The sequence below is a fragment of the Agelaius phoeniceus genome, chromosome 21, assembly GCF_051311805.1.
Source record: "Agelaius phoeniceus isolate bAgePho1 chromosome 21, bAgePho1.hap1, whole genome shotgun sequence".
Taxonomy (NCBI): Eukaryota; Metazoa; Chordata; class Aves; order Passeriformes; family Icteridae; genus Agelaius; species Agelaius phoeniceus.
Window position 1 is genome coordinate 6,809,497 of NC_135285.1, and position 12,383 is coordinate 6,821,879.

The following is a 12,383-nucleotide window of genomic DNA, read 5'->3' on the forward strand; positions in this document are numbered from 1 at the left end:
CGGCTTTGTGAATTTGTGATGGGTTAAGTGGCTGCGAAGGACGAGGGGGGTTGGTGGTACCTGGTGGGGAAGGTGGGGAGCAGGAAACACCTCTCAGAGAGGCATTTCAGGGGCTGCAGGGCTGAGCTGGGTGCTCAAGGGTCAATGGGGCTTGATCTTTTCTGCGCGTTTTGGTGAGTTTTAAAGAGCAGACTCGGGAAAGGCAAAAATGCAGGGAATAGCCTCTGGTGGTGCTGCAGGAGGTGAGGAGGGAAGGAGTGCTGGGTGCAGGCTGGGCAGGGTGTCCCTGTCCCAGAGTGCCTGGAGAGCTGCAGGTCCCTGTGGTCCCCATGCTCACGCCTGGCTGGGAGGCTCAGAGAGGGAAACCTGGAGCTGTGGTGGAAGCAGAGGGAAAAGAAAGAGGAAAGGACTGGATTTCCTAACTGTGCAAACACTCAGTGCTGGTGCTCAGCACTGCTGAGGCTGGGGGAGGACACGGTTTGGGATGTCCCCACATTGGATGTCCCCAGGAGAGGAGCAGAGATGCTCCCTGGAGCTGGGGGGCACCAAGCACGGCGCTCGCTGTGGCAGCCCCAGCCCAGCAGCAGCAATGTGGGGCTTCCCAACGTCCCTGGGGAGCAAAAGCAGAGCTGCCCCCAAAAAGGGGCACATTTTAATAGCCCCTATGGGACAGTCAGGCCAAGTGGCCATTTGGGGACGTCCAGGCGTGCCCTGCCCACTCTGCTGCCAAGCCAGCAAGTGTGACAAGCTCTGACATCACAGCTGGGAAAATAACATGTTATTTTCCCAGCTTGGATGTGAATTTCCCTGCTATTATTGGCAGCGACCATCTTGGGAGGAGAAAGCAGCAGAGGGCTGTCAGGAGAGGGGAAAGAAGGAAAGAAATGGTTTTCTGGGCTGGTGGAGCCTGTCCAACCCCTGTGGGCTGTGGGGAGGCGGGGATGCTCTGCAGGGCCACCCCATTCCTTTAATCCCACTGCTTCCAGCAGCAAGTCCATGCTGCAAGTGCAGCTGCACATGGGGTCCTGCATGAGCCCCAGTGGGGCTGGTGGGCAGCAGGTTGTGCTGAGGAGCCAGCCTGGCTGGGTGCCCAGTGTGGTGCCCTTTTCTGCCCACAGCAGCTCATTCTCAGCTGGGGGAAGGGTTTGGAACCTCACAAAACCACGGGAACAGAGCTGCTTCCCTTCCACACACCAGGGACGGATGCTGTGCTGGCCCATGGGACAGTGAGCAGCCCTGGGAGCTGTGAGAGTTCCCTCCCACGCCCATCCTTGGCTATGGTAGAGCAGCCCATTGGAAAAGTGGAGTTGGAAACAACTTTGTGCAATGGGGAGCTGATGTCTTTTATTTGGAGGGAAAACCCAAAGCAGAACAACAAAACCAAGTGTCTTGGCAGAAGCTTCTTGTGCCCCAAAGCTTGAGAAATGCTGGAAAACTCAGTGAGAGCTCATTGGGCCAGATGGGTGCTTAAATCATCACCTGGAAAAAGCCATTTCACTCCCAGTCCTGGAATATCCTCCAGCACTCTCACCAGAGCCCAGATCCAAGGGGATCCTGGCTGCCCACTGGGGTGTCCAGGGAGGTGTTTGGCTCAGGGCAGAGGATGATCCACCCTGGCAGCTCCAGCTCCTCAGGAAGCACAGGGGTGCTCTCGGAGGCAGTGATGGACAGGACACCTCAGCCTTGGAGGGGTATCACGTGTCAGCTTCCAGCTGCTGCTTCCAGCTGGGCTGCAAGTGGAATGTGCTGGTAAGGCAGAGCTCAGTGTATTCAAAAAGCCAAGTCAAACCCAATGTGAGTCTTGGAGAAAGGAAAAAACTCTCAGAAATCTTGGTTTCAAAGCGAGGAGGACACCCACCAAAGTGCCTGAGCTTCCTATTGGGGGTGCAGTGATAGGATGCTGTGAGACAGACACCACATTTAATTACTTTGCTGCCTTAATTGCCATCAGCCCTTCCAGTTCCCAAGATTTGGTGGTTTCTCAGTGTCCTTCCACCCTGTTGTGTCTCAGGGAGGTATTTCAGGGGCTGGGACTGCCAGGAGGGAAAAGCAGTGGGTGAGGAGCACTCTGAGCACCTCCTGAACCACCTGGAACTCCTCGGCAGAGAAATTTCGGGGAGAATATTTTGGCCTTTAAGGTGAAAACTTCTTTCTGCAGCACCCTGAGGGTGTTGAGGGCAGTGAAGATGGGCTGGGGGCTGTCCATTCCCAGGGCAGAGCTGCACTGGAAAGAGCCCAGAGTGACCCTGGCAGGGGACCTGGGTCACTGCTGGCCTTTGAGGCTCTCCTGAGCATCCCCACAGCGTCACCCATCACTGCAGCTCTGAGGCTGCCCCTTGCCACCCCTGGGGATGCCTCTGGGAAGGTGCAGCCCCTCTTTGCACCCCGGGCTCTGCCCTGGGGCTGCTCTGCCACCCTCCCAGGCTCTGGTGGAGGGCTTGGCCGGGGTCACTGCAATCGATATCTCATCTGCAGGCTCTCCTAGCGGAAGTGATGGTATATTGGAACATGGTAATGGCTCTTGTCTAGTGGAAAAGGCTAATCTTCCCCAGCTGTACGGGATCTCTGCAGGTGTCCTCTGGCTCTCCCCGCTGCCACCAGCCCTGCCAAGGAGCAGACACACTTCTTTAAAGCTGTAGCACTGCAATTTGCTGCTGTCCTGGGGAGGGAGAGCTGCCTGCAGCCTGGCTCCATGGGGCACAGAGCTGTGGCTGGGGCTCCCCAGAGAAGAACTGGCACCCCCAGTGTCACCACAGAGCTGCTCACGTGTGCTGGGTCAAAGAAGAGAAGGTGATGTGTTCTCCAGAGGTGGCAGTTCCCCAGGGAGAAGAGGAGAAGGATGTGGGAATGATGCCAGAAGAGATGTGGATCCTCAAAGTGCCACCTGCACATGTGGGAGGGAGGCAGGGAAGAGCAAGGGTGGCAGCTTCTTGCTTTAATTTTGCTTCTTTGGCATCACACTTGCTGCTTGGTGGGACTCCCCACCTGGAACTCGCCCTATTTTGCCCATCCTTCAGGATTGCTGCAGAGCCAGGTCTGCCCTTCCCCTTCCCCTTGTGCATCACACCCAGAGGGGGTCAGGGCCCAGGGGGTTCTGTTTTTGAAGCTGACCAGCCATCCCTGGCTACCACATCCTGCTGGATACCGGTGGCATCATACATTTTCCCGTTTCTCTGAGGTAATTACCAGGTGTGAGGTTTATTATGCATGTGGATTTTAGCATGAACTGCCAAGAACAGCTCAGAACAATGCCCAGGTGTGTGCAGCACATCCTGGGGGCTCAGACACAGCCAAGGTGTGTGGAGCCCCCAGATGTGGGCTGGAAAATGGGGAGCCCAAGGGCTTGGTGGGGGCCCCTCAGAGGCTGAGTGACCATCAGAGCCCGCAAAAGTCATGCCAAAGGTTGTGCTGACCTTGTTGGGGCAGGGATTTTTCCTGCAAAAGACACTGAGGATAGATGGATTTTAAGAGAAAATTCCTGGAGAGATAGAGCAGCTGTGGGGCTGCTGGGTTTTTGCTGAAACTTTATTTTGTTGGGCAAAGAAATGCATCACTGGGTCCATACAAGGAAAAATCCATTATGTTTTACAGGAGGGAAGCAGGGAGGCCTTGTGTGGCTGTGCCCTGTGGGACTGTGCCCATGTCACATCCCTTCCTGGGGCTCCATCTCCCATCTGGGTGTGTGGGAGGGGACCCTGGACCACCTCTCCCAAAGGAGGCACAGAAAATCCTCTGGTGCTGCCCAGTGTCCCATCACTTTGTGCAGATGGCATTCCCTAGCCCTGGATGACATCCCCTCAGCAGGGACACTGGCAGCAATGGTTTACTCTTGGGAGAACCACAGGATTCCCCAGGATGAGTGGCTGGCTCCCATTTTCCTTTGGGGACGTGGCTTCCAGTGGTCCATGGGAGCACAGAGGGTGCCCTGGGCTCTGCACACAGGTCACAGGGCTGCAGCACAGCACGGCCGTTCAGCATTCCCGTCCTTCCAAGGCAGAGCCATCCCCCCAGTGAGGTTGGGAGTCACTAGTCCTGATCTTCCCAGGCAGGGGGGAGATGGTGGCCTTTGTAAAGCCCTTAACAAGGTGGCTTTGTCTCACGTTTAACAAGGAGCTCCCTCGCTCCTTCCCCGGGAGTTTCCCAACGCCGGGTCCCTGAAAGCCAGCTTTATGCTCTGCCTGGGGACACGCTGCTGTGGGGCCGGATCAGAGGGACACAGGGGCCCTTCTGCACGGCCCTGACAAAGGCTGCCCCGGGGGGACAGAGCCTCACAGCTCAGCCGGCTCGGGGAGGGACAAGGGACCCACAGAGGGGGCTGCACTCGGAGCCCAGCGTCCATCTGGTCACTCGATCGTGGCAGGGAACGACCTGGAGATGCTCAGGGAGGGCCAGGGGCTCCTTGTGCTCTGTGCCCCCGCAGAGGGGGCAGGGGGAGTGGCTGGGAAGGGACAGGTAGGTTTTGTTGGCCGCAGGTAACAGGATCTGCAGCCGTTGGTGCCTTCCTGCCCTCTGCTCTGGCTTTGGCAGGGGGGTGGGAGTGAGGAGATGAGGGCTGGAAATGAAACCTCATTCAGCAGGGATGCTTCTCCTCACCTGGAAATGGGTTTGGAGCAAGCCTGGAGGTGTCTCAGCTCTGGCACCCCTCTGGTCTGGACCGGGCAGGTGCAGCAGCAGGAAGGGAGCCCTGGAGTGATCCTTGGCTATCAGCAGCACCCTGGGGGTGGGAGTGAGGAGATGAGGGCTGGAAATGAGACCTCATTCAGCAGGGATGCTTCTCCTCATCTGGAAATGGGTTTGGAGCAAGCCTCAGGCACCCCTCCGGTCTGGACCGGGCAGGTGCAGCAGCAGGAAGGGAGCCCTGGAGAGATCCTTGGCTGTCAGCAGCACCCTGCTCATGGCAGAGGCATCACCCATCCCCGTGTCAGCATCCAAGCTCCCCTCTCCCACCTCCTCCTCCTTCCCTGGGGGCTTTGCTGGCCTCTGCTCAGTTTGGGAGCTCCTGCCCTTCCCTTGTCCCACCAGTAAGGGCCCTCTCTCACCTCCCCCCTCAGCCATCTGCCTCTGAGCCCCCTGCCCAGCTTTGCTGTCACACATTAAACCCCAGCTCAGCGCCAGGGTCAGCGTGTCACAGCGGCCCCTCATCGATTTGTTTTACCTCCCCTTGGCTAAAGCACTTTGCCCTGGCCCCTTCCATGGCATAAGGAGCTTCCCAAGGCCCTCAGTTGTGCCCTTGCCCATCCTGGTCCTGCATGGCTGGACCCTGTGGGCAGCAGGGGCCCAGCTGAGCTGCTGATCTCCTGACCCTCCCCGGGGCACCTAATGTGTCTCCCTGGTTTATCTGGATCGATATTTCTGCAAGGGCAAGGAGGATCCCTCCAGGGGAAGGAGGGGATGAGGGGATCCTGCTTGTTTGCACAGCCCCATGGCTGGTTTAATGCTTAGCTGGGCTGGATCATTTCTGGGGATTGGGAAGGGAGGAAGACCCTAAATCAGGGTGGAGCTGAGACCAGTGAGGTCTCCTCCTTCCAGTTCTCACTCTCTGCACTGGGGCACAGTGGTTGGGAAATCTTTGCCTTCAAAACCCGCGGAGCTGGGATGGCTTCAGCACGGGTGGGGCTGCTTTGGAGGATCTGCTTCTTGCTTGTGGTGTTTGGGCCTGCATGAGGAGTTTTGGAACTGTTCTACTTGGTGCTAGGGCTGTTTTTATAGAAGCCTGGAGGTGACAGTAAAGGATGATCATCAACTGAATAAGTCCAAGCAGTGAGAGCCCTGGCAGCCTCCAGCCCTTCTTGCTGCACACTGGGGGATGCTCAGGGAATGAGGACTCTTGGTTTTATGGCTTGTCTCGGGGAATGAAGGCAAAGAACACATGGGCAACACTCCAACACCACCTCTGCTGAAGGCACCACACCTCCAGAGCCCCTCCTGTCCCACAGAGCCACTCCACAGCCGTGCCCAGGGTCCCTGTGCCAGCAGCCGGGGCAGATGCCCAGCAGCTCGGGCAGCCCGAGGAGAAAAGCAGGGAGCTCTTGGCAACTCTGCCTTTTGCTTTCAGCCTCGCCCTCTCGCTATTTATTGGTGACTTTTGTCCTTGGCCAGCTTAGCGGCTGAAAGGGGCTGTATTATATCACATGGAGGCAGCTCCTGGGAGGAGAGGGCTGCGCTTTCTGCGGGAACAAAGCAGGGTTGGCTAATTCCCCTCTCCTCCCGCGGCACCCGGGTCCCATCTGGTTGACACAGTTTGCTCCAGTGTCTCCTGCTATTAAGCCCCCACTTGCCTGCTTGAATCACCGGCGCTCCCCCGCCCCTGCACCCTCGGCCGCTTTTTCTTGCTTTATTTTTCATTTTCCCTAAAGCCAGGCAGAACTTGCTCCGTGGAGTGATGTCAGATGTGTGCGAGGCAGACCAATAAAACCTAATGCATCCCCCTCTTTGTCTGCCGGCCTCTCCAGCGCCTCACATTTTCCACTCAGAAAGCCACTTAAAACACATCAGCAACAATCCCTCACAAAACAGCCACTTGTTGGCTAATTGTGCCAAGGGCCCGCATTGCGCTCTCCTGCCAAGGAGGCTCTGATGCTGCCAGGGACCAGGGCAGTGGTGATGGGAACCCTCAGCATCCACCAGGATTGGCCCTGGGGGTGTCTTAGCTGCTCTGCAGGGTGTGGTGGGGCAGGGATATGGGATTGGGATGTTTCTGTTCCCCACAGCCTGGAGAGGATGGTCACAGAGCCAGGAGTGGGGCTCAGCTCAGCCCTCGCTTTGCAGCAGGATGGATGAACAGATGGGTGCAGCAGAGCTCCCTGGACTCTGTCCTACCTGCTGATTCCTTTCTGGGAAGGAAAGCAGGCAGCTGCAGTGGAATGGGAGCTCTGGGGGGATGAGATGGGTACCCCCCTGCCAGACTGGTGACTTCAGCTCTGTGGCTGTGACTCTGGGCTGAAAGCCAGAAGAGCTGGCTGCCCCATGCTGATGGGAGAGAGCTTTGTGGCAGCTTAGAGGGATGCCAGTGGGTTTCACTGGAGGGGATGGAGATCCAGGTGCCTGATGGAGGGCAGAGAGGGTGCAAGTCAGAGATGCTTCAATGCTGGAAGGGAGGCAGAGAGGCTTGGACCTTTGCCTAACAGAGAAGCCTCCAAAAATCCCTCCCAAGGAATCCTTTGGGCCCTTTGGGATATGGGAAAGAAATCAGAGGGTGGTTGACCTCCCCCTCTGCAACCAGGGGACCCAGCCTTCCCCCCGCCTCAGAGAGACACAAGTATGTGCAGTATCTGCATTTATTTTCCTGCAGAAAAACTTGGACAGCTTCTCCTGCTGCCACCCCCGGCATGCTGGGGAGCAGGACAGGAGCAGCACGCACTCACTGCCGCCTGCTCTGGGGGCGGGGGAGCTGTCACACCTTGTATCTCACAGCCACCCAATCACACCCGGGTTTGGGGCTAACTTGAGGCAGGCAAGGAGGTTCAGAGACAGTGCCAGGCAGTGGGAAGGCTGCCTGTGGGCGCTGTGCTGGGCGGGCAGCCCAGAGCCCTCCCTGTGGGCACGGAGCACACCTGCCCATGCTCACCTGCCCGTGCTCACCTGCCCGCGCTCACCTGCCCGCGCTCACTTGCGCAGTTCATTGGCGCGGGGCAGAGTCTGAGCGACCCACGGGCACTGGTGCTGCCGCCTGCTCCAGCTCCGTGGCCAGGCTGAGCCTCTGCCCCAGCGGCAGCCAAGGGATGAGGCGGGAGATTCAGGCAGCTCCCTCCCATTCCCGTCCCCATCCCCATCCCCATCCCCATCCCCATCCCCATTCCCATCCCCATTCCTATCCCCATTCCCATCCCCATTCCTGTCCCCATCCCCATTCCCATCCGCATTCCCCATCCCCATTCCCATCCCTATCCTCATCTCCATCCTCATCCCAATTCCCCATCCCCATTCCTGTCCCCATTCCCGTCTCCATTCCCGTCCCCATTCCCCATCCCCATTCCTATTCCCATCCCCATTCCCATTCCCTTGCTGTGCCATGGGGGTCCCTGTGGGCTGGTCAGACCCCACCGCACACCTGGCAGGGGCGGGTGCTGGGGAGGAAGGGGTTAAGCGGCGGCAGGAATCCGAGGATTACAGGTTTGTGTCCGGACTGTCCCATCTGTCAGCAGCACAAAGACGAGCCCTGTGTCGGGCTGTGCTGTCAGCGAGGAGCCCACCACTACATTAGGACTCCATTAGGGGAGGCTGGTGCTGGGAAATGGCAGCTGTCAGGACACTATCATTTCTCCTGTAATTCCTCCTGCTCCTTTCTCAACTGCACTTAAATAGCAGCTCTACCCACTGGGCCAATTTTGCATTTTCGTCCTCCCCGCTGCTCCTCTTCTTTCTTTAAAGCTGCAGCTCCCTGGGCCCCTTCCCTGCAGCCTGCTGGTGCCAGTGCCAGTGCCAGTGCTGCCTGTGCCTGGCCATGGCATCTGCACAGGGAGGAGGGCTCAGGAGCATCGGCAGCATCCTCACTGTGGAGCCACAGCAATGCCAGCCTGGTCTGAAATGGAAACTCACTGGCACAGGGAGGAGAGGAGGTGGATCCCCATCTCCAAGGATGGTCCTTCCCTTCTCCCATCGTCTTGGGCTGTCTTTGGGCTGGAGGATGTTGCCCAGGCTGTGCTGCCCTTGTACTGCAGGCTGGCTGCTGATGCAGGCCTAGCCCTGCTCTGCAAACTGGGACAGGGTGGGCAGAAAAACGGGTGGTGAATGGGGCTGGGGACTACGACCAGTGGCGTGGGCTGTGTCAGAACAGAGTTTCTTCTTCCAGCCACAAAACCTGTCCAATCTTTCAGCGTTTGGCAGAGGCTCCTGGGTCACACTGCCTGCCACATCAGGGTGGGATGATGCCCTGGCGCCAGGGGACCCAGAGATAAAACCACGGACAGACGGATTTCCTGATGGGACAAAATCACCTGGAAACTCTCAGCACCTGCAGAAAAGCAGCTCAGCATGGTGGGGGACCGTGCTGGGGGTCTCTGTGCTCACAGCTTTCCTGGGAATCCCTGGATCTTCCCACACCCTGCCCTGCCCTCACCGCATCTCCAGCCGGACCCGGCGCTCCCCGTGGAGCCTCCTTTTCCAGCAGGGGATCAAAACAAACACTCGTGTGGGGAAGTGCATTGCAGTGGTGCTCGAAATAAATAACTAATTTCTCCCTACATGATCTCAAGGAGCAGGAGAGGTGTGAATAGCAGGGCCTGGTGTCGGGCTGACTGGACTCCCCGGGGCGGTAATTCAGAGGATGACAAACATAAGCCAAAGAAAAATGTTGAAAAATGGGCACTTCCCGCAGCCCTGAGCAAAGGAGCTATTGCAGGGTTTGGAAATAACGAAGGCAAAGAGAGGGAGAGAGGGGAATTTTCTCATTGAGACCAAGTGAAGTGCCAAACAAGCTGCTATTATGGTGGCTTTGAGAGGCACAGGGAGGGGGTGGTGGGGAGGAGAGTAGGGGGAAGGAGAGGAGGGAGGTGGGGGAGAAGAGAGGGAGAGAGGGCTGGAGGAAGGGAGAAGAGTGGGGGCTCTGGGGGAGAAGGGGATGCAAGGAGCCAAAGGTGTGAGGTGACACAGGGGAGATGGAGAGAGGACCAAGGTTTGTGATGGTGGCAGGGCCACCACATGCCAGCACCCCACCCCTCACCCCCATCCTCATTCCCAGCCACCTTCTACCCCCTACAACCACCACCACCACCACAAGGGAGGAAAAAAAAAAAAAGAGAAAAAAAGAGATGGAAAGAAGGAAAACAAAATATCTACAGTTGTCGAGACAAGGGGAGAAAAATAGAGGCAAACATCCATAATTTTCTCTGTGGGGCTTTGCAGTAATTGAGCCATTTGGATAAAAATAAAGGCAGCAGGCCCTTTAGGTAAGAGGAGCTTTTGCAATCCAAGAAGCCTGAATTATGCGTCTTGTATCACTTGAAACCCCCCAGCACATCACCCCCCTTCTGCCTCCCCCGTGCGACACCAAACCACTTTCCCTTTTCTTCTTCTTCTCCTTTTTTTTTTCTTTTTTTTTTTTTTCCCCTTCCCTCCTCCTTTTTTAAGTACCCTGTCAAACAGCATCCGATGAGTGGAGAATTTCAGCTGTCACAACTAATTTCAGTGTGTGTGTGCAAAGGTGTGTGTGTGCCTCGAGAGGGGGGAGCTGGGGGATGCAGCCGTAGAATCACTCCCTTGCTTTTTTTTATTTTTTTTTATTTTATTTTTTTATTCCTCAAAAGGAAGATTTACATCAGAAATTTGTTTCTGGAAGTGTTTAAGGCCTGTAATTTCCCTCTTTTCAATCACTGCCTGATGTCTTCCTCTTGCCAGCTCCAGTGCTGAGGCTGGCTGTCACCCTCCCAGCAGCCTGGTCCTTCAGCTGCTCCTGCCCAGTGCCAAGGGGGATTTTCCATCTCTTACCAGGGCTTGAGGATCCCAAAATTCAGCTCTCACAGCCCTGGGCACCACTCTGGGTCTGGGGGGGAAGGTTCCAGCTCCTCCCTGCCTGTGTCCCAGTGCTGGTGGCTTTATGCTTCAGGTTGGGTCACCTTTGTAGCCACTTTGAGATTGGCATTAGCTGGGGGCTCACAGGGTGGATCCTGCTCAGAACAGGGCACCCCTGAGAGCCAAGTGGGGCTGTTGGGGCGATCCCCCACCCAGGATATGCCTGGGGGAAAAGGGGCAGCTGGGGAGAGGCTGGTGCTGAGCACATTGGGTCTTCCCAGCCAGAGTTAGGAGGGGAAAATTCCCCGAATCCAAAGTCTTTGGGTGTTCCCAAGAGAGGAGGAAGCAAAGCCCTGGTCATGGCTGGAGATGTTGCCTCCATCACGTTCAGAAGATGATGGGGTGGCTGTGGTGATCATCTCAGGTGAGGAGGTGCTCCAGGCCAGGCTGGATGGAGCTCTGAACCACCTGGTCTAATGGGAGGTGTCTAATGGGTGGAATCAGCAGAGCTTTGAAGTGCCCCCAAACCATTCTGTGGTTAAAATCCTTCCCCATGGGCTGTGTCCATTTTCCTAAAACAAATGGGCTTTTTGCTTAAAATGACCCCAGCTTCTGAGAGGAGAAAGGCTGGGGAGCAGCCAGCCCACTGGTGTGGGGACGTGACCAGAGCAGACTCTGCACCCCAGATCATTCCATCAGCTCAGCAATTCCTGCTCCTGTAGGCACAAATGGGATGCACAGAACTGGAAAGGGCAAGAGCCAGCCAAGGAGGAGCACAGAGCTCTGTGGGACGTCCCTCAGGTGTTGAATTTCCTACTCAGGGCTTTGGGAAATGGGCTGTGGGGTCAGTGAACCTTGGACTGCTCCAGTGTGCAAACCCAACCAGGAGCTGGGTGCAGGCTGCATTTTGGGAGGTATCACCCAAAAATGACCCTCACAAAAAGCAGCAGGAAGGGCTGTGTAGGGCCCTGCTCAAGGAACAAGCTTTGCATGTTCTTTGCATGAATCCTTGACTAACTGGTCCTTGCATCATCCCAGAGTCTCCTGCTGCTCCACTGTGGCAGGAGTGGGGGCTGGACCAGACCTGGGGGCACCTCCAGACCTCCCCAGAGCACCCCATGCCCAGAATCTTTGTGGAAAGCGTCACCAACACCATGGCAGTGTCCAGCCATGGCCATGAGAGTCAGGAACCTCAAACACGTGGACCAAACCAGGCAGGGAATGGGTGCTGTGGGAGGCGTGTTCCAGGGAGGGGCTCAGTGAGGGCTTTGGTGGCACAGCCTGGCATGGGATGGCACAGCAGGGATGGGATGGCAGGGGCACAGAGAGGATTGCATCAGCAGGGAGAGGATGGCCACAGGTAGGGATGGAATGGCACAGGCAGGGTGGGAGGGAATGGGCAGGGATGGGGTGGAGCAGGCAGGGATGGGATAGGACTGGCAGGGCACGGAGTGCAGGCAGGGATGGGATGTGACAGCTGTGGATGGGATGGCACGGGCAGGAACGGGATGTGACAGGTGTGGATGGGATGGCACGGGCAGGAATGGGATGTGACAGGTGTGGATGGGATGGCACGGGCAGGAATGGGATGTCACAGGCGGGAACGGGCTGGCACAGGCGGGGAGGGGCTGTCAGGGGCAGAGCAGGGTCCGGGACAGCGGCGCTGCCGCTCCCAGCCCTGTCCCTGCCGTGTCCCTCTCGTGTCCCAGCCCTGTCCCCTCGGTGTCGCCCGCCGTGTCCCAGCCCTGTCCCATCCCTGTCCCAGTCCTGTCCCCTCGGTGTCCCCAGGTCCATCCCGGGGACGGTCCCGGGGGTCCCTGGGGGGCGTGGCCCGTCCTGACCCCGCCCCTCTCCCCCATCCCCACCCCACGGGGCGCGAGCGGCCCCGCCCCTCACCGCGAGCCCCCTCCTGGCCCCGCCCCTCAGGGGCACTT